This window comes from Urocitellus parryii, chromosome 1 (assembly GCF_045843805.1).
Source record: "Urocitellus parryii isolate mUroPar1 chromosome 1, mUroPar1.hap1, whole genome shotgun sequence".
NCBI classification, from domain to species: Eukaryota; Metazoa; Chordata; class Mammalia; order Rodentia; family Sciuridae; genus Urocitellus; species Urocitellus parryii.
In genome coordinates, this window is record NC_135531.1 from 9,787,440 (window position 1) to 9,811,843 (window position 24,404).

At 41.0% G+C, this 24,404-nt stretch overlaps 1 protein-coding gene across 2 annotated transcripts in view; it reads right to left on the reverse strand.

Moving 5' to 3' along the window:
- The window catches only part of Ctnnd2 (catenin delta 2), a 706,435-nt gene that overhangs the window by 169,629 nt on the left and 512,402 nt on the right, over window positions 1-24,404 (reverse strand). The window lies entirely within an intron of this gene.

Sequence of the window (24,404 nt, forward strand, 5' to 3'; positions counted from 1 at the left end):
TTTTAACCGGAAGAGATTTCGTTTTACCCACCATCTGATGAATAGAATATATAGAATGAACTTCGTTCTGAATTTCTTATTAGTTCCTTACACATGTGGAACCAACCAGTAATACAAATGTGACTGTGAATCATTAATTAAGCAACTATCACAGTGACTATAAAGTTCTATAAAGATATGACTGCAGAGACAAACCCCTTTAACTGTCTTTAGAAGAAACATTTACTGGGAACTTCATTTAAGTGAATACAACAGAGGTGAAATGGTTTTGGTGCCTGTGGTCCATGAATCAGTCCCATAAGGCCCGGGGTTACCTGGAGGGCAAATCTGGACTGCCTGTTTGGGTAAATAAAGTATTTTTGTAACACGGCTGTGTCTGTTAATTTGTGTATCTTCTGTTTGCTTTTGTCCTCAGAGGGAGAGTTCATTATTTGTGACAGAGACTGTGTGGTCCACAAAGCCCAGTAAATACACTACCCGGCCCCTCACAGAAAAGCTGTCCAACCCTCCTCAGCTCATCCACCACCCTCCGCGGGCTCTGTGAGCATGCTTGAACTGCCATCAGCGTCCTTCCTTGAGTGGACAAAGGTGCTCAAGGGTGTAGAGAAGGTGCCCAAAATACTTCATGATTTGGACTACTTTGAAATACCAGGAATATTAGTAGATGCACTTGTCGTTTTGAAAATAGAGCATGAAGCTATTCATTTATCTACTAAATGTTTTACAAACTTTGATCATCAAAATAATAAAAATAATTCTACTCATTCATTTGCAGTCTTGAAAAATATTTTTAGGGTACAAATAATTGATTTTTTTCTGTTTTTTTTTAAAAGCACATTACAGAGTAGCTAAAAGCACATTAAAGAGAAGTAAATTAGTAGCTACTATTGTGTTTGAAAGTATCTTTTAAGAATGTCATGTTAAAGCATTTGTGCACGTTCCTTCAATGCAAGGACATGGAAACATAACTTGAAATATTCTCATTCTTAAATCCTGATTCAGAAATACTAAGACATGAAAATTGAGGTTTAGGAATAAATGCTTTAAAATATGGGTGATATGTTCTTTCATAAAATACAATTCCTCCAAAAACTAAATATAAAGGAAAAAATTTGCATTTGAACATGAATGTGTTTAAACCAATACAAATCAATTCTTATTTTATTTATAGCTTTTAAAAATAAGTACATTATAAAGACACATCAAAATGAGATTCACTGTGGTATATTCATATATGCACATAGGCTAGTTTGGTCAATTTGATTCCTTTGTTCCTCCATCTTCTTGTCCCTTCTCCCCCCTCCTCAATCCCTTTCCCTACTCCACTGACCTCTCTCCTATTTTCATGAGATTACCTCCTTCCCCCACCTTATTTTGGTCTAGATTTCAGGAGCACTAAAATCAGCATGTCATAGTGATCCTGCCACACGAATGTTTGTAGCAGCGCAGTTCACAATAGGCAAGTTATGGAACCAGCCCAGATGCCCGTCAACAGATGAATGGATACAGAAGATGTGGTACATATAAATGAGGGAGTTACTCAGCCATTAAGAAGAATGAAACGGCATTTCCCAGTAAATGGATGGAACTAGAGAACATCCATCATGTTACATGAAACAAACTTATGCAGAAAATCAAGGATTAAATATTTTCTTTCAAAGTAATTTTATGATAATTATTTTTAGTTTTCTAATGAATAGTAAGAAGGAGGGAAAATACAAGAAAAATTAAAAACCCAATTTCATATTTGACAAGAAGAGGATAAAAAAGACACAATTTGAGGTATCTTTATCTCCTTTAGGTTTCTCATTAATTGCAGTATAATTCAGACTTAGTTCACAATCATTCCAGGCTGGATTCATCTGTGAGTCATATTCCAATGAACTGAGTACTTGACCATATCTCTGAACCTTAATGCATGTCTGCAGTCAACCACAGGTGCCTGCTGAGCTTATTACAACAGCAGAGTCTCCATCAGGGAGAAATTTCTCCCCTTCATATGAAGAGTGGGCTAAGTAGATATAATACTGCCAAATTCCTTTTGGTGGAATTCAACAGGCACCATTTGAAATTTTGATATCTAGACACAGAAACAATCTTAAGAGTAGAAGCAGTAGTCTCTGTGGACAATTAAGATAAAGGTGGATATGTTACCGGGAGCATGAGGGAGCTCCACATCAATCCTGTAAATACACATACACACACACACACACACACACACACACACAAAGCTGGAGGGAGAGGGACTAATAGAAGACATTGGATATAATCAGTCATCCTCTCTGAACAAATAGAAAATGGTGTTTTGCTCAGATTTGTATTCACCCCTCCCGGATTTCTTCCATACTGGTTTAGGATGTGTCTACAAATTTCCTGACATTCCCTTCAAATGATGGAGCCCAATGCTTCTGAGAGGACTGAATTTAGTTACTCATTACTGACCAACAGAAAATAGTGGAAATACTTGGGATTATTTTAAAAGGTACTGTGGATTCCTCCAAGTTCTCTCTCAGAAATTGCCTGTTTTTAGGAGAAGCCAGGTGCATGCACAGGAACCTCAGCAGCCCTATGGAGAGGCCACTGTGGGGAAGCCGACAGCCACATAAGTGCATGATTTTGAAGAGGGCCCTCCAGCCCCTCCTGAACCTTCAGACAAATGACTTCAACCTCATGGGACCCTGAGCCTGGCTGCCCCTGGACTCCTGTTCTGTTCACCTCCCTCTCTTCCTTTTCCATTCCCTCTGTCCGGTGGGTTCATCCCCCCGCCTTTTAGCTTTGAGCATCTTTTTCAAGTTTCAATTCCTCTCTCCTATTCCTAAGTTCCATTGTGAGAACATAAAAGATACAGGAAGAAGATCCTGCTGAAGTTTGTAAGTAAATTTTAAATTCATTTTATTTTATTTTTTTAAAGAGAGAGAGAGAGAGAGAGAGAGAGAGAGAGAGAGAGAGAGAGAGAGAATTTTTAATATTTATTTTTTAGTTTTTCGGCAGACACAACATCTTTGTATGTGGTGCTGAGGATCGAACCTGGGCCGCACACATGACAGGCGAGCGCGCTACTGCTTGAGCCACATCCCCAGCCTCTTAAATTCACTTTAATTTAAATGATAAATATTTAGCTTTTTAAACCCGTACCATTCATCATGTGCAGGACTTATTAAAAGGCTAAGCAGTTTGTTTGTTTTTTTTAGTTTGGAATGTCTGCCTTAGTTTCCTATTAGTGCTTTGACAAATTAACACATGGTGGCTGAAAGGACACAGCTATTTATTTCCAGCCTGGAGTCTTGCATGGGCTGGCAGGGTGCACCTCTGGAGAGGCCCGCCTAACCATGCTGCTGGAGGCTGCCTGCTGCCTTGGCTCGAGGTCTGGCATCCGTCTGACATGGCTTCCATCATCACATCTCCTTCTCTGACTCGGAACTCCTGCCGCCCTCTCATGAGCCCTCTTGTGCTGCTAGTGAGCCTACCTGGATAACCCAGGATAGTCTCAAGACCCCAAATTGAATAAAATTCTGCAAAGAGCCCTAATTCAATCACAGCATGTAAAGCAGCATCTGCAGGGTCTGGAAATTAGTATGTGGACATCTTTGGAGAGCCAACAGTCAGGCTAACAGAAGTCTCCCTAAAACTGTTGGTATATTTAGAATGAAATTAAACTTCTGTTTTTTTTTTTTTTTTTTTGTTTTTAAAGAGAGAGTGAGAGAGGAGAGAGAGAGAGAGAGAGAGAGAGAGAGAGAGAGAGAGAGAGAGAATTTTTTTTAATATTTATTTTTTAGTTCTCAGCGGACACAACATCTTTGTTGGTATGTGGTGCTGAGGATGGAACCCGGGCCGCTCGCATGCCAGGCGAGCGCACTGCCGCTTGAGCCACATCCCCAGCCCGAAATTAAACTTCTTGTGGTAGCTTTTCCCTACGCCTCTAAGTTCATGGTGAACCAGATTCTTTGTTCATTTATTTACCTCTCCATACATATCCAGCACCTGCCATGTGCCAGGTTCTATTAGACACAGAGTGGAGCATCAGTGAACAAAATTCAACTCCCTGGCCTGGGAGCGGGTGTGGCAGCAGCTCTGGTCATTATGCCTTAGTCACAGTCCTCTCCTCCAGCACACATGCTCACTTGCACTACGAGCCCTCCAACCTGCTGCTGCTGCATTCTGAATCAATGGGAGCTACCTTTCTGGCTAAAAATAGAATTTCTGTAGATTCAGAAGGGATAGAATTCCACTTATATATATTTTTATACAGACCCTTGGTAGCCAGAACTACCAAAACTGGCTGCTCCTGTCTGGCTCAGTGTCTGGCTTTGATTTTCAGCAGAGCCCTTGTGTCCAGCTCACATTTTTCATTACTTGTTGATTTTCTGCTGTTAGTTGCTACTCTTTCCCACAGCAAGGTCCTCATCACTAGCTAGGAGCAGATGCTGTCTGAGTGTACATAACACAGAGAACACACTCAGTGTCCACACAGTAGCTCCAGCATAAGGACTATGCCCTGGCATCCAGGAGCTTACCAGATAGGAACCACATAAAATAGCAATTAATAATGGTGTGCTATGACCTTTAAATGATGTCATGGACTCCAGGCAAGTTTCACAGTACTAGAAAAATGACATAATTACTTGAGAGAATAAAACAGCAAATGTGAGATGTCATTTTACAAACAATAAATCCCCAAAGAGAATTCAAAAATACACGTAAGTGGAATTATATACTGTGAATCTATAGAAATCCTATTTTTAACCTGCAGAGAAAACTTTATATCTCTGAAAAACACCAATTCATTTAGCATTGGAAGGCTTATCTCCAGTGCTTCATTTGGGTAATTTCCTGACATGAACTCCCTGATAATTCTAAATTAGGCAAAGTAATACTACCCTTTCAACTCACGGAAAAACTGTGAAATAGACTGAATTGAGCAGTCTTCATTCACAACAAGTGTCTCCACTTATTTTTATCTGAAGATAAAATTAAAATGTAGTAGTTTGGTGGATGGTCACCCACAAATTTTCATTTACCTGAAGAAGATATGCTAATTTCTTCTAGATTATAATCTGTAATAAAATTGCTTTATAGCATCTCTCTGCTCATTCCTCACACTTGACAGTTTCTCTCTGTGTAAAAGATTACTGTTCCAAATATAATTCTGACAGTAAGTTTAGTTAAGGAGACATTTAAATAACTAATTATGTATAATAAATATACCTAACAGATAGTTTATTTTTATTTCAGGCAGAGGATGGCTCTTTTCCTTGAGATTATCCATATTCATGAGCAGTAATTGGTTTATTAAAATTTCTTTAATAAAATCTTAATTACTTTCATTTGATCCTTTATTTTGTCTCAGTAGAGGGTGACTGTGGTTCCTTTTTCCTAAAGGAGATGATGACTATCTTAGTCAAAAAATTAACAAAAATACTTTAATAATGGCAAGTCTTAAATTGCGAGAAAAATCAAATATTGCCTCGTGGTCATGCAAGACTTTATTATGGTTCCTTATTTGTTTTCTGCTATTTCTTTTCATTTGATATACCTAAAACACAATCCCCAGATCCATGAGGCTCAACCCCAAATCCAGAGATAGTTGGGCTTAATTTATTTTCATTTTTTTTAAGTTGTCGATGGACCTTTATTTTATTTGTTTGTTTATATGTGGTGCTGAGAATCAAACCCAGAGCCTCATATGTGCTAGGTAAGTTCTGTACCACTGAGCCACAACCCCTGCCCTTAACTCATTTTTAAAATGTTAAGAAAGTTTATTTTAAATCAATCAGTTAATGAAAAATTAATGTATTTTTTAAGCAAACTTATCATTTATCATATTTTGAGAAAGACGGTTTGTGACCCTGGGAAAGGAGAAAGAAAGAGATAAATGGGGGCCGAAAATCTCATCACATAAAAAAAGTCAGTTAGGGGCTGGGGTCGTGGCTCAGTGGTAGAGCACTTGCCTAGCAAGTGTGAGGCACTGGGTTTGATTTGCAGCACTGAATATCAATAAATAAAATAAAAATCTATCAACAACTAAAAAAGTATTTTTAAAAAGTCAGGCCTAGTTGGGGTGGTGGGAAGGGGTTACAGGGGAACCCATCCTAAATTTTTACCATTCCCCCCTCATTTGTATATTTAGCCTGTAAGTGGGTAGAGGGCTGTGGATCAAAACCTAGGGGCCCTGAACTCATGCTGCCTGGGGGTGCACAGCAACTCCCTCCAATGTCCATGAGTATTTGGGTGCAGGTCCCTGAGAAGCAGAGACCCTCGGGGTCGGGCTGTGAGTTGAGATTGTCTTGAGCGTCCTTCTGATGGAAAAGTCACGCACACAGCACACAACACTGTTGCGAGTTTCATTTTAAATAGAAACATTTACCTTGAGTGTGTTAAAGCTGATACCAAAATGTTGTTCTAATCTCAGGGATTCCTTAGGGCGATACTCCTCAAGGTTTCTTTTAGGAGTCCCAGGGGTTGGTTAGCCAGAAAAAAATGTCCTCTGTTCTCCTCCTTAATATTCCCGTGGAGGAAGCTGGTGGCCTCTGCAGTGGGGATCAGGGACGGCTAAAGCCTCTTCAAATTTCAACTCAGACCTGATGAGCTGAGGGTCTAGAGAGACAGTGAGGAGATGGAAGGAGGACTGGGCTGGTAGTGGAGGGAAGGACTGGGAGGACCTAGACTGTCAGCATCCACGACTAATCCACATCCTACTATTGACACACAGGCTTCTGGTTCACACGCAGAACTGATTTTAAATAGTAACATGCACACAAATGCTAGGATTTCAGTAGTATTATTCTTACTTATTTAAAAAAAATATATAGAGAATGTGGTTAACTGCAGAAGGCTGAGAGTGAACTGCTCATCTTTACATCTGAAAGCAATTCAGACCTTTGCTCTTTCACAGCAGGCAAAATCTGGTTTAAGCTGAATAAATCTACCTGGTTCCCATGAGATATTTTAATTGCCAAGGTGCTAAAGCAAGTTTGAGAAAAGATACAGCCATCAATATTGAAGCTGTCTTGTTCCAAAGCCAAAATGAATCTCAGCAACACTTTTAGATTCAAATTTGTGCACCAACAGCATTTTTTAAAAGTTTACACCAAGTTTGTGTAATCATTAATATAAGCCAGAGACCCATCCTTACCTAAAGTCTTGATTAGTAGTTTTTAAAATTATCTTCAATGTGGTTTTAACAGCTCAAATTAAATTTAAAAGGAAGCAATTTTACAGAGAGAAGACTTTAAGCAACTTTTTTTTCTAAAGAAATATTCAAATATTTAAAACTCACCTACATCTAGGATCTCTCTAGTTTAAGTTGGCATAAGCACATCCTAGTTTCTTTAGAATTCTTCCATTACATTTTTATAATAAAGGGGTAACAGACTAGATTCCACTCATGGAAAACAATGCTTATCTTCAATCTGGGACAAAGCAATGCAGATACTGAGAAGGAGAAAGCTCTTCCCATGGTAGGTTTTAATTTATCTGTTTTTGTTTTAAGTAGTTGTATTTGAAAATAATTTGGGCGCTATTATCTGACAGTGGCCATCTGTGAAAGTCACAGGTTCACCTCTGATCACAGCACTTGATAAATGAACCATAGGATTCGGTATTTCTCAATTCCCAAGAGTTCAGTGGTTAGGATGTAAAATCAGGTTTGCTTAAACTGTAGTCTCCCTCAATGACCTTGGGTCTGTCAGGACTCAGGAAAAAATGCCCCCAAACTGCTTTGTTACCCCAGGAAAGCAGTCCGGGCACTCTCTTCCTAAAGTTACAGGTGTCCAAGATTATGTACATCCTTTTAACTGGCGATCACTGAATTCATATATGTGTTGATTCAAGTGTTTTTAATATGTCTATACAAATATACACACACATATACTTTGGTTGTATTTCTTGGTAGTTTTGTGCTCTAGAATTATATAAGTTAAATAAAGTAACTTAAGTTTGTCTCTTTCATAAATGGCACGATTGAGGGAGAGAGGGAAAAACAGAAACAGAGAGAGAGAGGAAAAGAGAGGGGAGACAGATTCAAAGACAAACAACCCCACTATCAGATGATTTTAAAAATGAGTGCAGGAGGTGAACTTGCCATGATCTCTGGCCCTGTGCTAATGATTTGGGGGCCGACATAGTTTTCCATGTTGAACAAAGCTGAGTCCAATTAAAGTAACCTGCTGCCAGATGAAATCTCAAGCATGGACGTTTGGAACATGAAGGAAACAGCTGGTCGCTCCAAAGCAGGAGTTTGCTCATCAGGACACATTTCAAGACCCTCTCCCCTCTCTGTGGCACCACTGGGCCTACTGTGGCTCCCCAGCTTGGACACCACCTATGGCCATCCAGCCAGGAGCCAGACACTGGGCACTTACCGCCCTTTGACACTGGTTCTTTCTGAGAGAGCAGTGGCCTTTCTAGCAGTAAGTCTAATAAACGGTTCTGTTGATCAGGAGAATTTTTTTCCTGCTGGCCTTTAGAACAGATGATAAGCCACATAAAGTACTTCATCTTTGGTAAATATACAGCCCTGGAGAATTCCTGAAAGTGCAGGGGCTCCATTAACCATAAATTTGAGGCCTTCTTTGGGTGTGAGATAATGTGTGTTAAGCTGTGTGCAGTTGGAGTAAGTGCTGTCACTCAGAGGTCACGCAGCAACCCCTGCTCCCAACCTCTGAAGGGCCCAGGTTGCCACACCAGGTCTCTAGGGCTAGAGTGAGGAAGAACATGGGAAATGATATAGCCTTATTCAAAAAATGAAATGTCCGCCATCTGGAGAATTTTCTATGTTATATATAGCACACCCACCTCATTGGTCCTGTTGGTGCCAACATAAGAACTTCACGTGGATTCATTAGAGCTTTCTTAGCTGCAAGTCTGTACTCTGGTTTAGATGTGGTTTGTTTCCCAAAGGTTCAAGGTGTTGATGGCTTAGTCCTCAGTGTGGGGTGGGACCTTTCAAGGGAGAAGCCTAGTAGATTCTGCAAGAAAATCCACTGCCTAAATCAGCAACCCTTAGGGCATGGGAGACTGAGCACACCTCTCTTGTTTTCTCCTCCTGCAATCTCTTGCTCCCAATGCACTTCTACCATGAGCCATTCATGGTGAGGCGCTCCCCAGAGGCCCAACAAATGGGGACACCTGATTTTGAACTATTGGCTTCCAGAACTGTGAACTAACTTAGCCTTTTTTCTTTATGAAGTTACTGAGCTTTGTGCTTTGATATGGTAATGAAAAATGAACCAATCTACCCCTGGAAAGAGGACCCTGGAAACACTCTTCTGCACTGGGACCATTTTTAAGAGTATTTTGGTTCCTCTGGCTCTTAAAGAATCGCAGTCTTAGTGAAGGTGTGAAGGCAGAACAAAAAGAGCAACAGCTAGGAATCAAAGACAGATTTGCATTTCAGCCCTCACATAGTCCAGATTAAAGAAAGTTTAGTTATCACTAGGTTTTCAAGATGTGCTCATCGAATGGGAGAATGATCAAATGAATGAAGAATGGGAGAATAATCAAATGAATGAATCTCAGATTATCACAGAGGACAACTGAAACAGGTGTCCTAGAGATGATCACATTGAAATAATATTTAAAATCTCCCCCAGTACTTCACATTTTTGAGTTCATATTAGGCACTAGGGTCTTTGCTAAGTACCTTGCACATATTGACTCCAGCAAACTTTCAACCATCTCCCTTTGACAGATGAGGAAACTAAGACACAGAGAAACTGTCACTTGTTGGAAGTCATTCAACTTGTAGGTGAAAATGAAGGTCAGATGAGAGTTTGACTATGCTGCATATGAACAATCAGACAGATGTCAGGCACATACATCTGCTACTTGAAATTGGAGAGAGGTGATGTGGTTTGCGATCCTTTGAAGCAGAATACATGAACACAAGAGAATGTTCTGCTTTTCATCTTTTGCCAGATTTTTTTTAGCCTCAGGTCATGTAGCTGGAGAAACTCAAGAAGTCATTTGAGTCTACAGAATGAACATTCAGTTTTGAAACTACTTTTACAAATATTTTTTCTTGCAAGCATCCAATAATGCTTACCTCTACTGAAAGAAAAGACAAGACAAAGAACAAAAAACAAAAACAGCTACAATCTTCCATGGGAAAAACTGAACAGACACCAGGTTGAGATGAGGAGTAACTTTAAAGGTAAATCCTCCTTCCATCTACTTCAAAACTAGGTCTCATTTTCAATAAAATCAAAACAGTCTGAGACTGGCTCTGTCACAATACCCGTGATAATAATAAGGCCTTGTTCACTGAGTCATGACCATGTCACTCAGACTATTTTATAAATCTTGACCCCAACCCTAGGAGAGAGCTATTGCTGGAAGTTTTGTTTGTAGATTCACAATTAGAGATTGAAGAGTTTACAAAAGTCTCTCAAGGACAGGTAACAAGCAAGAGAGGTGGAGCTGGGACATAAACACATTTCAAACAACACTTCCACTTGGAGACACTCTATTCAGAGGTCATTTCATGGAAACTGTATGATGATAGAAGCTGAGATCACCAAGACTCAGCTACAGTCTCTACTTATCACCCTCAACTTCGTATTTCTGAGTTTCCTCATCAGAACTCCAGTCGTGACCACTTGTCATTGCAAATTTTCCTCCAAACATATTATCTTCCCTCTCAGATTCTGCAAGAAAATCCACTGCCCAAATCAGAAATATGGGGACACTTCTGATTCCTCATGTCATTTCTTAAAGTTTTAATTGTTTAGCAGGTATTCTCTGAATACCTGCCAAGGCAAGGTATTGCTAGTCACCCTGGGGAATATGTAGTAAATGAAGCAGAACCCACCTGAGGAGATAAAGAGCAAGCACATATGCCCAGTGAAAAATGAAATTTAGCATATAGGGCTGTATATGATAAAATTCATAAACTGTCAGAGATGGCATGCCATGGAAATACAGGTAAGGCAGATCTCCATGGGAGGATATCAAAGAAAGTCCCAGGACAGGGTGAAACCTGGGCTGCCCTGTAGGGATAAGCAGAGTTAGCCAGGGAAAGGGGGAGGGGGAGATTCAGGTGGAGAGAGAGCAAAGGCTTACAGCTATGAAGGGGTAACGGGTATTAGTCTCAATGTCTACAGCCGAACTCTAGAGTAGGTGCCAACTAAAATGTTGAGTTAAAACACCACAGCTCTCAATAATCAAATGGATACCTATTACTTGTACATGGTCTTCCTCCCTGTCATGGGGAAATTCAGAAAGACACCTGCCCAGTCTTCAGCTCTATCTATGTGGCATGGGAGTGGAGGTTGGGAGGTGCGACTGTTGCTTTTCAAAGAGTAGCCGATCTCATCCTGGTTACTCTAACAGACCTCAGCACACTAGTGATGGGAGGTTGGTGACAGAGGCATGAGCAGAGTGATGCCACTTTGGAAACTGGCCTCAGGCTCTATCAAGACCTGGGAGTTAAAAGGGCTTGCTAACATCCATCAGTGTTCATAGAAGCATAATTCACAACAGCTCAGTTGGCTAGCCTAGGTGCCCTTCGACAGATGAATGGATAAAGAAACCGTGGTATATATGCACAATAGAATATCACTCAGCCACAGACAAGAATAACTTTATGATATTTGCCAGTAAATGGTTGGAGCTGCAGACTATCATGCCAAGTGAAATAAGCCAGTCTCCCCAAACCAAAGGTCGGATGTGTTTGTTGATGTGTGGAAGGTAGACCACAATAAGGAGGGTAGGGAGAAGAGAAGTTCAGTGTATCAGACAAAGAGGAATAAAGGGAAGGGAGGAGCGATAGGAAAAGACAGGGAGATGAATCTGACCAATTTTCCTATAGGAAAATGCCTAAATGAATCCCACCATTGTGTACATCCACAAGAATGGGGTCCTAAGTAGAATAAGATATATCCCATACTTGCATCATTTTATCAAAATGAGTTCTACTGTCACGTATAACTAAAAAAGAACAAAAAAATTAAAAAAGAGAAAATCTATTTTCATAAACCAATTTCTTAATTTAAAAAAAAAAAATTCCAGCAAGCAGACAGAACATCCTACTTCAAAAACAATAGGAGGTCTGCAGTTGCAGAGTGTCTCAGCCGGTGGGAAGCACGCTCCACTGCAGCCTCTGCTATGGCTAGACTCTCAGCAAACCCTGGATAGTTGAGGCTATGACTCCAAGAAGACAACAAGGCGTAAGTATTCAGCCTGTCGCATCAAACGGAAATCCTTAGGCTTCTGATTCTCGGTGTCTAGATAGGAGAATGATGGCATTCAAGGTGTTGGATTTTCAGGTCCCCACCAAGTCCGATCTTCAGCATCATGGTGTCTAACACTGTCTACAGTCAGGACTCCCATTGTTCTTCTGAAAGCTCTCCACTGCGTGCTCCTATGGGCCCCCAGGCTGGTGCACTCTGCTTGCAGTGAGTTTTAACCAATGGAGGGATCTAGAGAGGTCAGCGGGCCCAGAGAGACTGAGTACAGGGGTGCTGCAGGCCCAGCTCACTCAGGGCCCTGGGCCTCAGGGTCTCCATGGCTACAGCTCCCTTTCTGGGCTCCCTGTCTCCAGGCTCTACCTTGTTCTCTCCTGCTCTGGAGTCACTCACCAGCCTGGAGTCACTCACCAGCCTGGATCCGTCTGCTAGCCCTGCCCACACCTTGGAGAAGAGTCCTTCCCTTGTATCTCCTGAGAATCCCAGGGATGTGCTTTTAGGACCTGCTCAACCTGGTGAGAGCCCAGGAGCCAGGCATGTCCCTCACAGGGCCTTAGAAGTTTCCCTTTTATCCATAAGGGTGGACAAAAGTCATGAATAGGTTTTTTATTTTTAATTTTTATCCTTCGTTGTGTGTCACTCACACTAAAAGCGAGATAAATTCTCAACTGGTTATCTAGCTCTGAGACTTTTTTTTTTTTTAACATTTAACAAAATTCCCATAACATACAATTAGCCATGTTACAGTGCACAACGTGGTGGCATTTGGTTCATTCACAGTGGCGTGCAACCATCACATCCACCTAGTTCTAAAGCATGGTTCCATCCTCTCAGAAGGATGGTTGTTTTATAAAGATACATTCTGGAAGCACTTGACAGAGAATGGGGTGAAATGGGGTAAGAAGGGAGCAGACCAGTGGAGAGGCCACTTCAGGATCCCAAGGGAGAAATGCTTGGGTCAGTGGAGACGGACATGGTCAAGTCCAAGACAGAAACTGGATGTTTAGCTGGTAGCTGGACCGGATGTGGGCCGAGGAAGGAAATGGAGCCATTCTGGCCTTGGACACAGAGGTGAGGAAGAATGGGGAGGGGGGCCAGTCTCTAGGAAAATGTGAGATCCAGCCTGGGATGTGTTGAATTTGAGATGCTGACTGATGTCCAGTGGTGACACCAAGAGGCAGGTGGGCTCCCAGGCTGGAGCACCCTGCTGATCTCAAGACCTGTAGAGTTCTTACCACCTAGGGGGTATTTAAAGCTGTAGCACTGGATGAAGTCACAGAAATAAAGTTCAGATGAGGAGCTGGCAGCCCAGGGCTGCTCCTAAGCATGCCTACCTTTAAGAGTCTGATGGTGAAGGCAGTTTGGCAAAAAAGAAGAAAAGCACTATAAAACTTTTTTGTTTCAGAAACTGTTCACCTTGGGATCCTCTGCACATCTTGGAATCTCAGTTGACACCTCCTCTGTTCCTTGCTGAGAATGTCTTTTTTTTTTTTTTTTTTTTTTTTTAGCATCACAGGTAATGGGGAAGGTATAACTTCTCCCTTTATTATGCACATGCACAAGAAGCTGAGCTGCAGTTTTCATCACAAGGCATCTGTTTTACGCCTCTCAGTGGGTGGACTGAGGATAAATGGAATGGAGTCAGCCAGCTGATCGTCATGGCAAGTACTCAGTGAAGATAAGCAGAAGAACTGGCGGGGCGGGAGCAGAATCACTTATTTTAGGCATTTCCCCAATCAAAGCAGTAGCAACATAACCAGAGCTTGGCAAAGTATGCACAATGGTGACAGCTCTATTATAATGGGGATGTAAAGTGCAATAAGATTTTCAGAAAACAATTTAGGCAAAGTGACAATCTTGCTTAGTGGAATGCTGTGTGACATTCAGCATTACTCCTTCAGGTGAAAATCACAAAACTGATAAAAATGACTTTGAGAGATATTGTGGGATATGCTGAACACATGTAATGCATTTATCTGTTGACTAACCCTTAGGTGATTATAAAAAAATGCATCGTTTTCTGAGAATTGAAGGCAACTTTTACTGATTATGCTAAAATTTTAGAATGTCTATGCTTTTTTAATTTCAAGCCAAATTTTAGTGTGCTGCTGCTGCTGCTGCTTTTTTAAACTAGTAATTTCTCTGTATGGGTAAATAAAGTAGAAAACAAATTACACTTTACATTATAATTAATCTTTACCAAATTTTAAGTTCATGAAAAGTGCATGGTTTTGGTACATTAAGTTTTCTCACATTCTAACAGGACTATTTTTCTCTGGTAACTTTAACATCTCCAGTCTGATGAAAAGGGAAAAAGGCAAAGTACAAAATAAATCTCCCCATAGATAATCAGATTTGGGGGAACATGTTCCTGTACACTTCTATGCTTATCATACACCCACTTCCCAACTTTACAGAAAGATAATACACACAGGTATTTAACTTGCCTTTTGCATTCAACATAGGAACATATTTTGATATCAACAAATATCTAAGCCACATTTTCATTTTTAATGACTGGTGATGGTATTTTCGGTGAACCATTTTGATCCAGTTATGTACTGACAGCCATTTAGGATTTTTCTAATTTCTTTTTCTGATATTGGCTCTTTACTACATACTAGAAAGTGCTATAAATATTTTTTCGTACTTACACTCATCTGCTTTGAAAGCTGTTCTTAATAGCTCCTCAAAATAAATTTATTAAACTTGACTCACTGGGTAAAGAGTATGAACATTTAAAATATTGAGGTATGTTGCTAAAATGCTCTCCAAGGAGATGCTACCATGACAGTCTCACCCAATGGTGCACATTTTACTGTCTCTGCTAACACTGGGGCCAGCAACCATTTTCAGGTTTGGACATCTAATAGCAAAAGTAGCATCTCCTTCCCATTGGTATTCCCTTTAATTATATTTCTTGATATGAGCATTTTACCTGTTTGCAAGTTATTTCCTGAAATGGCAGTTCATACATTTGGATATTTTTATTTTCCAATTGGATGTTGCACTGACACAGACACATAATTAAAGTTCATAAAAGTTGTCTAGTTGTGGGGCACCCAAAGAATTCAGAGAGTATCAGAACTAGTATCCGTGCCCACGATTATTATTGTTCCTTTTTCTAATCTTTAATTTTGGGGACTCTGAGTCCATTGATGTCCAGACTTCATTTTTCACAGGATCTTTTATTTCATTTGTTTTCTACAAATGATCCCACTTTTGGAAATCTGGGGACATTTGACTTTACCTCATCTCCTGGCATGATTCTTCTTTCTATCTTGTGTTTTGGTAAGAGGAAATTTAAACAATTACAAACACCATGTTGCAAAAGCCTCTGGAAACAGGTAGCCCCTGGATAGATGGGTACTGTTGACGATGGACATTAACATGTACACATTGTTTCAACGCAGATCCTTTCCCTGTTGCCAGAGCCTAAGGGAACAAAGCCCTAAGCCATTCATTTCTAAATGTGTTTATCTGATTGTGTTTGTTGGTTGAGGATGGCGGCAGTGATATAGTTTCAAGTAGGATGAGTTCCTTCAAGGACGGAGGTCTTATTGATCTGCTAGTTATTTCTATTTCTTCCTCCAAACCAGTCTACTCTGTGGAGATCGATATCCTTAACCCAGCTCCCCATAATGGGAATCCAATCCAGCATGACCCTAATTGGACTCTGCCATCATGTTTCCAAGTCATTATTTCTAGCTTAAGGCATCACAATAACCTACGAGTTCTCCCACCTCTGTTTACCTCAAGACAGGCTGCTCATTCCAACCCACCAGGTCACTGCTGTCAGACCGATGCTCCTCCCTGCAGGAAGGATCATGTCACTGTCTTCCTCAACAACCATCTATTCGTGTCCCTCATCCACAGATTGAAACACAAATGATATAAGAGCATCTAAAAGACCCGGTTTGTAAGATTTGCTGATATTGCTTTTCATACAAATGCTTATGTAAATGTCTAAGAACAGTAAGGAGAATGACATTAGAATATAATCTGTCTGGGGGGCTGAGCGAATGAGATCCAGGTACACAATCTTTTGATCAAAAATGTTGTAAAGAGATAGAGCATATAGACCCTGCAAGAAAGATGGTGTCCACCCCTTTGCTCAAGCCCTTTGGCTTTCTGCGGGGACTCTATATGTTAAAGTCTCATCTCTGAAAGACAGTGAGGGAGATTCTCTGTGCTTCATACTTAAGGCAAGTGTGTTTCCAGATGTAGACAGGACGCTGAGGTTCAGTGATGAAACTGAGGGATTTGGTTTTCAGTTAACTACGAACTGCGTATCTACCACAAGGCAACGCCTAATGCTGACCAAAGAGATCTATGGTTCTTAAAAATGTCAAAAAAGAAAAAAAGAGATAATTTGAAATACTCAAGGATCCAAGGCATTACTTATTTAAGACTCTTTAACATAGAAAATCAACCAAAATATATGTATAAAATACAGGCACTACTGAAAAATATTTTATGGAGGTGAGATTTTGAGAGACATCAAGTTTTGGTCTTGTTTAGTTAGAATTCTTAGATATAAAATATATAAAATATTAAACGGCATGGAATAAACATTAGATGAAAAAGTTTACATTATCCGTTTAAATTCTGAAAAATATATGGTAAAAGTCAACACTGTGATCTACGATGTTGAAATATTCTTTATGGAAACAACTAGAAATGATGTCAATTATTTCTTCAGGAGAATTATGGTTTGTGATGATAAAAATCATACCATGGGAGGAAAAAAGTTCTCCTTCAATTTAGGAAAACAGGTAGGCCTCAATTCCTTCTAAAACTGTCAAGCAGTTCACACGAGACAGACAAATGCAAACCGACACTTGCTGATGTCCCGCGGTGACTGGCATGGCGGTGGCACAGCTGGTGCTGATGAAGGCAAAGCAGCAGAGGTAGAAGACGGGAGCCCGCCAAGGAGTCAAGACAGGTGTGCGCTGTTTCAGACAGAGATGGGATCGGAGTCCCATTTCACTTCCCATAATGGTGTCAAGCCATTTCCTGTAGAAGAGCTAAATGCTGTCACCCTTCACATCTCACAGAGCACCCAATGTCCTGCCGTAAAGTCAAGACGGAGGATCAGTGAACAGGACAAGTCAGCCCTGGTCTGAGCCTTTCCTCAGGAAGCTAAAAGCAGAAGATCACAGTGGCTGTGTGCTGAGGACCCCTGTGAGCCCCGGATAGGCAGGTCCCTAAGGGGGACTGGCCCAAGAGTGATTTGTGGAGCTCTTACGATAGGCTGAGCTGGACACGGAGGACACAAACATGGTATGAAACTGCCCCTCCCCAAGGAGCTTGTGGATTAATGTTGTGGACCACGGAGACGGTGTCAGGTATCTACCACAGGCTGAGTGGAAAGCCTGCCACTTCACCCCCGGGGCAGGAGCATGACTTAATGGTGCCTCATGAGGAAGACGGGACAGGATTAGACAGGACAGAGCCCCCTGGGCAGCTTGACAAATTTCAGCAAGGTGAGAGCAAGGGGAGGAGGAAAAGCCCGGAATATTTCACATGAGAGAAGTCGGTAGAGCCCCACAGAACTTCCCCCTTTTTAAGAGTGTCTATAAATTTGAAATTTAGAGTACATAAATTTTTATTGTTGACATTAATTAGACCAAGAGGGATCTCAACATTTAATCATTTCAAGCTGAAAAAGAATGCAACAACTGGTATCTATTTATTGTACCAGGAAGACAAACACGATATATTCTTGACCTTATATTTAAATCTAGCTGTTAGAAAGACTTGTCTTACTGATGTTCTGGAGACTGCAGAACTACAATCGCTCATCGCTAGAAAATTCTTATTTAAAATCACCCCGTAAGATGGCAGTTCATACACTTTACAACCATTAATTCTGGGGATGGTATGTACAAAAGTAAGCAGATGATTTTTTCATAGTTTGATTAAAAATTTTTCCATTTTAGGTTGTTACATTCTTCTGAATGGAAATACTTCAACATTAAACTGTGTGGACATTCATTTTTAAAGATAAAGCAAAGCATTTTATTATTATATTTTCTAAGAACAAGGCTATCCTTTAAAATATGAGCTATGCCTTTAAATATGCATAACTACCAAGAGGTAATTCTGATATCCATCATGTATCCAATTTTCAATTCTTTTCACAAAAAGATGTTTTCTCATAGAAAATGTGGTTTTACAAAATATTCTGCCCTCCATTCCTAAAAGTTAGTAACTCTGAGGTCTAAGAACATATTAAAAGCTTAAATTATACCCAGAATCAGTAACCCTGGATATTACCTAACATTTAAAAAATATGTGTAATTGGTTTGGAGAAAGTGTGACTTTGTGTTTTAAAATGATGAATAAACAAGGAGGAACTTTTAGTTTGGGATAGATGGCAGTAACCTTTTAGTGACTCCTTAACCCAAAAGAGGGGGCAATGACAATGCCGTACTTTCCCTTTGCCTCAATAATGAACAAGGGCTCTGCTCTTTGAGGAAATACAGCATTGACCTTCAGTAAGGAGAGGCTCAGTCCAGGACACTACGTCTAAATTAGCAAGGAAAGTGGGGTAATGTCACCTTATAATGCAACACATTTATTTTGGAAGTGGAATTCTGGGTTAATACTTATATTATTAAAACAAAAACAAACACCACATACTTGTGTTTGGTTTTAAATTTTACACACTGCATGTAAGGACTATGTGCCTTTCTCACCAAAGAATCTTACTTGCTGTAGAAGGCACATAGGTGCCTGAAAGGACATGGGCTAATGTCCCTGGTCCCTCCAACAGGCTGCAGTATGGGGCCTGTGGGATGGGCTGGTAATTCTGGGCTCTTGTCCACCTCTGCCCAAGGGCAAAGCTGAGCAACACACATAGTCCTGCCATCTCCTATCACTGAGAGTGTGACGTGGCTCCTTAGAGAAACAAGCCAAGACACACGCAGTTGTAATGACAAATGGGCGGCCATCATAACCGTTTCACATGCAGCAGGGATACTGGCTCCCAACTGAGCTGATGCCTCTGTCTGCTGATGAGATTAGACAGGACAGAGCACCCTTGGCAGCTTGACAACATGAGGCAGAGTCTACTTCAAGATGAACATTCCTAATCTGAGACTCCAAAATCCAAAATGTTCCCAAATCTGAGCCTTTATGGGCACTGATAAGATGCCACAAGTGGAAAATTCCACACCTGATCTCATGTGATGGGTTGAGGTAAAAAACATGTGACTCGCCATCAATGTTTCTAGCAGCTCAATTCACAATAGCTAAGTTATGGAACCAACTTAGGTGCCCTTCAATAGGTAAACAGATAAAGAAAATGTAGTTATATACACAATGGAATGTTACTCAGCCATAAAGAAGAATGAAATTGTGGCATTTGCTGGTAAATGGATGGAACTTGAGACTATCATGCTAAGTGAAACAAGCCAATCCCCCAAAATCAAGGCTGAATGTTCTATCTGATATGTGGATGCTAACACACAATAAGGGTGGTGGAGAGAGGAAGAATAGACCTTCACTGGATCAGACAAAGGGGAATGAAGAGAAGGGAGGAGGGATGGGAATAGGAAAGACGGCGGAATGAATTGGACATAATTTTCTTATGTTCATAAATGAGTATACAACCATTGTAAATCCACATCATGTAGAGCCACAAAAATGAGAAGTTTTACTCCATGTGTACATATGACAATACATTCTATTGTCAAGTATAACTAAAAGGAGCAAATAAAAAATGTGTGACTCACAAAATTCAGCATTCCCAAGGGGCAAGACCCTCCTGCCCACTTCAGATATGATACACAAAATTTTGTTTAATGTATGAAATTATTAAATATATTGTATGAGATTACCTTCAGACTGTGTAAATAAGGACATGAAAAATGAATTAATTTTATGTTTAGATCTGAGTCCCATTTCCAAGATGTCTCATTATGTATATGCAAATATTCCCAAATCTTTAAATATCTGACACCTGAAACACTTTTGATCTCAAGCTTTCAGATGGGCGGCACTGAATCTGTAGCGTGTGGACGAGGAAGCTCTGGGCGAGAACCCAGTGTGGGGACTGGGCCCTAGCTGAGCGGGTTGGGCAGCTGGCTGGGCCTCACTGACGGGGCAGGAAAGCTGCAAGGAGAGAGCTGACCGAAAGGAAAAGCAGCCTCCAAGGGCCAGGAGCAGGGTGTAGCAACAGGGAGGTGGAGTCACGGGCTGGCCTCTGTCCCAGCTCAGCCACCAGAAACACATCTCCATCTCAGGGGACAAGACAAGGGTGCAGAGGCTGCTCTGGAATGCCCAGTGCTCAAGACCTCTTCAGGTGCTCCTGCACAAACTGCGAGCAAAGGGCAGCAGGCCATTCTTCCTCTCTGGGTCACATACTGCCTCCTTGCTGCTGTAGCCTCCTGGGGCTCAGGGCACCTGTGTGTGTGTGTGTGTGTGTGTGTGTGTGTGTGTGTTGGTGTGCGCACACCTGTATACACATGCTGTGCACATGCACCTGGCTTTGTGTGTGCATGTTTGCCCATGCATGTCTGTGTGTGCATACCTACACTGTGCAAGCAGGCTTGTATGTGTGCTTGCTCTCCTGCATGTGCACATGTGTGTACATTCCTCTGTGTGTGTGTGTGTGTTTGTGTGTGTGCATGCCTGTGTGTGTGTGTGTGTGTAAGCCCAACATTTTTATTTTTTGCAGGAGAAGTTGGATGGGAGGTAGTTGCTTCTATAAGTAGATTTCCCTTAACTTCAACCTCTATCCCTATTCCTAGGTCGTTTTGTTCTTCCAAAACCCAAATACGCCCTTCACATTCTTACCGTAAGTGATTGCCCTCAACTTCCTATCCTCAACTCTTACTGTTGGTGGTCTCCTCCAAGGATTCAGTAATATTATCTTTGCATAAAACAGACAGCAAAAGTAACTAGGGACAGTTTAAGAGGAGAAACAATGCCAACGGTAGTCTTGGGCTGAAGTGCTTGTAAATTTCATATGTCAGACTGACTTTCAGTGGCCTAATGATTTTTTAACAAGTAATTTGCATAGATATAGCTGTTTCCATAGCAACTCAGAAAGTGTTGCATTCCATTGCAGTCCTAATGGAAGCATTAGCAAAGCTACCTAGAGATGGTGGGGAGGCTCCCTAGAGGTAAGGGACTTTTAATAAGACCCTAGTATTTGGAGTCTGATCAGTCAACTACAGAGAGGTATTCCTCTCCTTTCACTGACTGTTTATTTAATCAGACTTAATGCTTTGCTTTTGGGAGAATTCTCATTCTGAGATCACATGATCCTTTCTTTTCAATCACGTTTTCATTAGATTCAAGTTATAAATGCCTAGCCATGCTCAATGTGAAGTTTTTCTATGACAATAAAATTTCACATCTGTGTTTACACACTCCAATAACTAAGTTAATAGCAAGGGCAGTTTTGCAGAAAGTTATTAAACTGATAAACTGCTTGAGAAGCCTAAATGATCCATGCTCATCTTATAAGCACAACTATGTGTTAAATACAAATTTCTACTTCCTGTGAATGTCACAAAGCACTAGGAATCTTCCCGAAGACAGCACAGAAGGTAAAACACATTAAAACTACCTGAACACAAACGTCTTTAGAGAAAGACAGACACGATCTTGTGTATAGTGGTAAGCATATCAGGAAACACCCCAGGGCTAAGAGCAGGGAGACTGGCGTCTCCAGGCACCAGCTCCTGGGAGAGACTCCCTGCAGAGAGGCAGCCACTGCCTTGAGGCGCACAGTCTCAGCTTTGTGCTCTCTCCCTCTCGTTTTTAAACTCTTTGCCTTCCTTGCCCTGAACATGCTTAGAACCAACACAAAATTAAACAACTGCTACATCAAAACTATAAAACCACTTAAAAAGCATACAAAGAACTGAAGCAAAACAAAAACGGCCAGAGTTAGCAGCCAAGATCTCTTTTTATTAATGAAAATGTTTTCTGAATGCTTTGGAGTCTGTATTTCTCAGTCTGATATTTCCAAGCATATTTGTGCCTCTAGCTAACTGACGAGAAGAAGAATTTTGAATAAAGCATAAAGGATAGAGGATCATTCTTTTTTTAATCTAGAAAAGTTTCTTGACATACAATGTGAGGAATAGAAGCAGCCGTTTTTACTACTGACCCTTGTGAATGCAAAATGTGGCTGTCTGTGAAATATATCTGGGAAACAGATTAGAGTGCACGCTCATGTTTGCTTTTAATTAAGTAACTGCACAGATAAGCTCTGGAAGTCATATTTGTGAAGAGAGCAGGTATGCCACTTGAAAATAAAATTGAGCTGATGAATTAAAATTAATTTCTCAAAAAATTATTCCAGCGAAAGTCAAGCAGAATGCAGGGTACGTTGTCTATTTATTTATTTAATTTGGGGCTGAGATGCATCCTTACTGTAAGGATGCTGTACTTGAGGCACTAAACACCTTCATACTTCAAGGCTACATGATTTTTAAATTACATGGAAAAATGACCACGCTTTTCAGTTGGTCAACTGTCAACCCCTTTTAATTAATTGATCCTCTTTAATTAATTCACATGCACTTTTGAGTCAATAGTACATGCAAACTTTTTTTTTTCTCTCTCATCAAAGAGGACGCCACTGCCGCTGGAAGGTCCCCTAGAAATATTTGAGTTGTCAAATTTTGTGCAGATCGTACAGCACCTTCCTCATTATTCCTTATAACCAAAGGCACATGGAAAGTACAGGATTTAAAGGCAAATATGGAAGAGGAGAGAAGACCAGACAGCAGGAAACACTAGAACTTGGTGAAAGGCCGGTGGTGACAGTGGCTGTGCCGAGGGCCCTACTCTGACCGGGAGTGCGTGTGCAAGAACGCACGTGTTCACCCAGGCCAGCAGAGGAACGACTCGGTGTACAACTGCTCTTTTAAAAGGGGTGTGTTTGGGAAGACCACACCACAACTTTCTTAACTCTTCTTTTCCTGCTCCTATTATCTGAAAGCCAAACCCATGCCCATCTTTAAGACCCTTTTGAAATATTGCTTTCCACCTGAGATCTTTCTTGATCTCTCAATTGAAGTTTTCCCTCCTCTAAGCACCTCTTGCCAAGGTTTACCTTGGGGAACAGCTGCCTATCCATTCCTCTCTCACACTTACTCGACCACTTCTGGCCAGAGCTCACGTCTGCCTCACTTTTACATTGTGCATCCCTGGACTGCAGGGCTGCTCAGACATATTTTGAGGATGCAGGAAAGAAAGAAGGAAGATGAGAAGACCATGGATGAGCACCATTTCTGTACTCCCCTGGGATTACAGGTCTCTTGGGACGCAGGTCCCTGTGGTAAGAAAGCGCTCACAGAGATTCCTCTTCTGGGCATTCCATTGGGAAGGCTTGTGGTTGGCGGTACCTGGCTGTTGTGGTGGCCAATGCACCATCAGTGAAGACAGCAGCCCACTATCTGTACAAACCACCGCTTCTCTGCCAGATCTTCTAAGGCACATCCAGGAAGGAAGTTTATTCTGGATGCGTTATTGGGAATAACAAATAAAAACATCTGTTGGAGAGGAAACCAGGTGTTGGGCAAGGGATGTAGACATTGTATAATTTGTTTCTCTCCTTCAGTGGATATTCTATGCTATGTTCGTTAACACTAGTTAATGTAATTTTTGTGATAATTGTAGAGCAAATAGAGCAAACTCTCAAATATAATTAGAGAAAAGTGTTTCTAATTAACTTGTAACTCGTGAGTCACAAAGTAGAGCCACAAATCAGTTAAGCATTGTCAGGCCTGACAAGCAAGAAGGCACCACACATTTCAATTCTGGCAAATAAACAAAGAACAGAAAGCTCCTGTCAATACTTTCATTTGAACTTGTATAAAATTTTGGCTGCTCTCAAACAGGAGGGTAGATAGGGATGGGTACCTCTCAGGACACCAGCACTAATGATCATGGATGTGAATAATGAGAGCAACCTCAGATGGGATGTAGAATAGATGACGATCACATAGCATGTTCTTATTAAAGACCAAGAAGCTTTGCAGGGAAGTCGAGGACATAATAACTGCAAGCCCCACTCTGGATCACTGTACTCAGTAGAAGTTGGTCACCACTGTTACGGGCAATTTCTGTCATCTTCATTAGAAGTTATTTCACTGTTTTCTCTTTCACTCAAGAATAGCAAAAATAACTCTAAGCAGGAAGTGTGAATCAGGCGGTATAGCGATACCAGACTTCAAACTATACTACAGAGCAATAGTA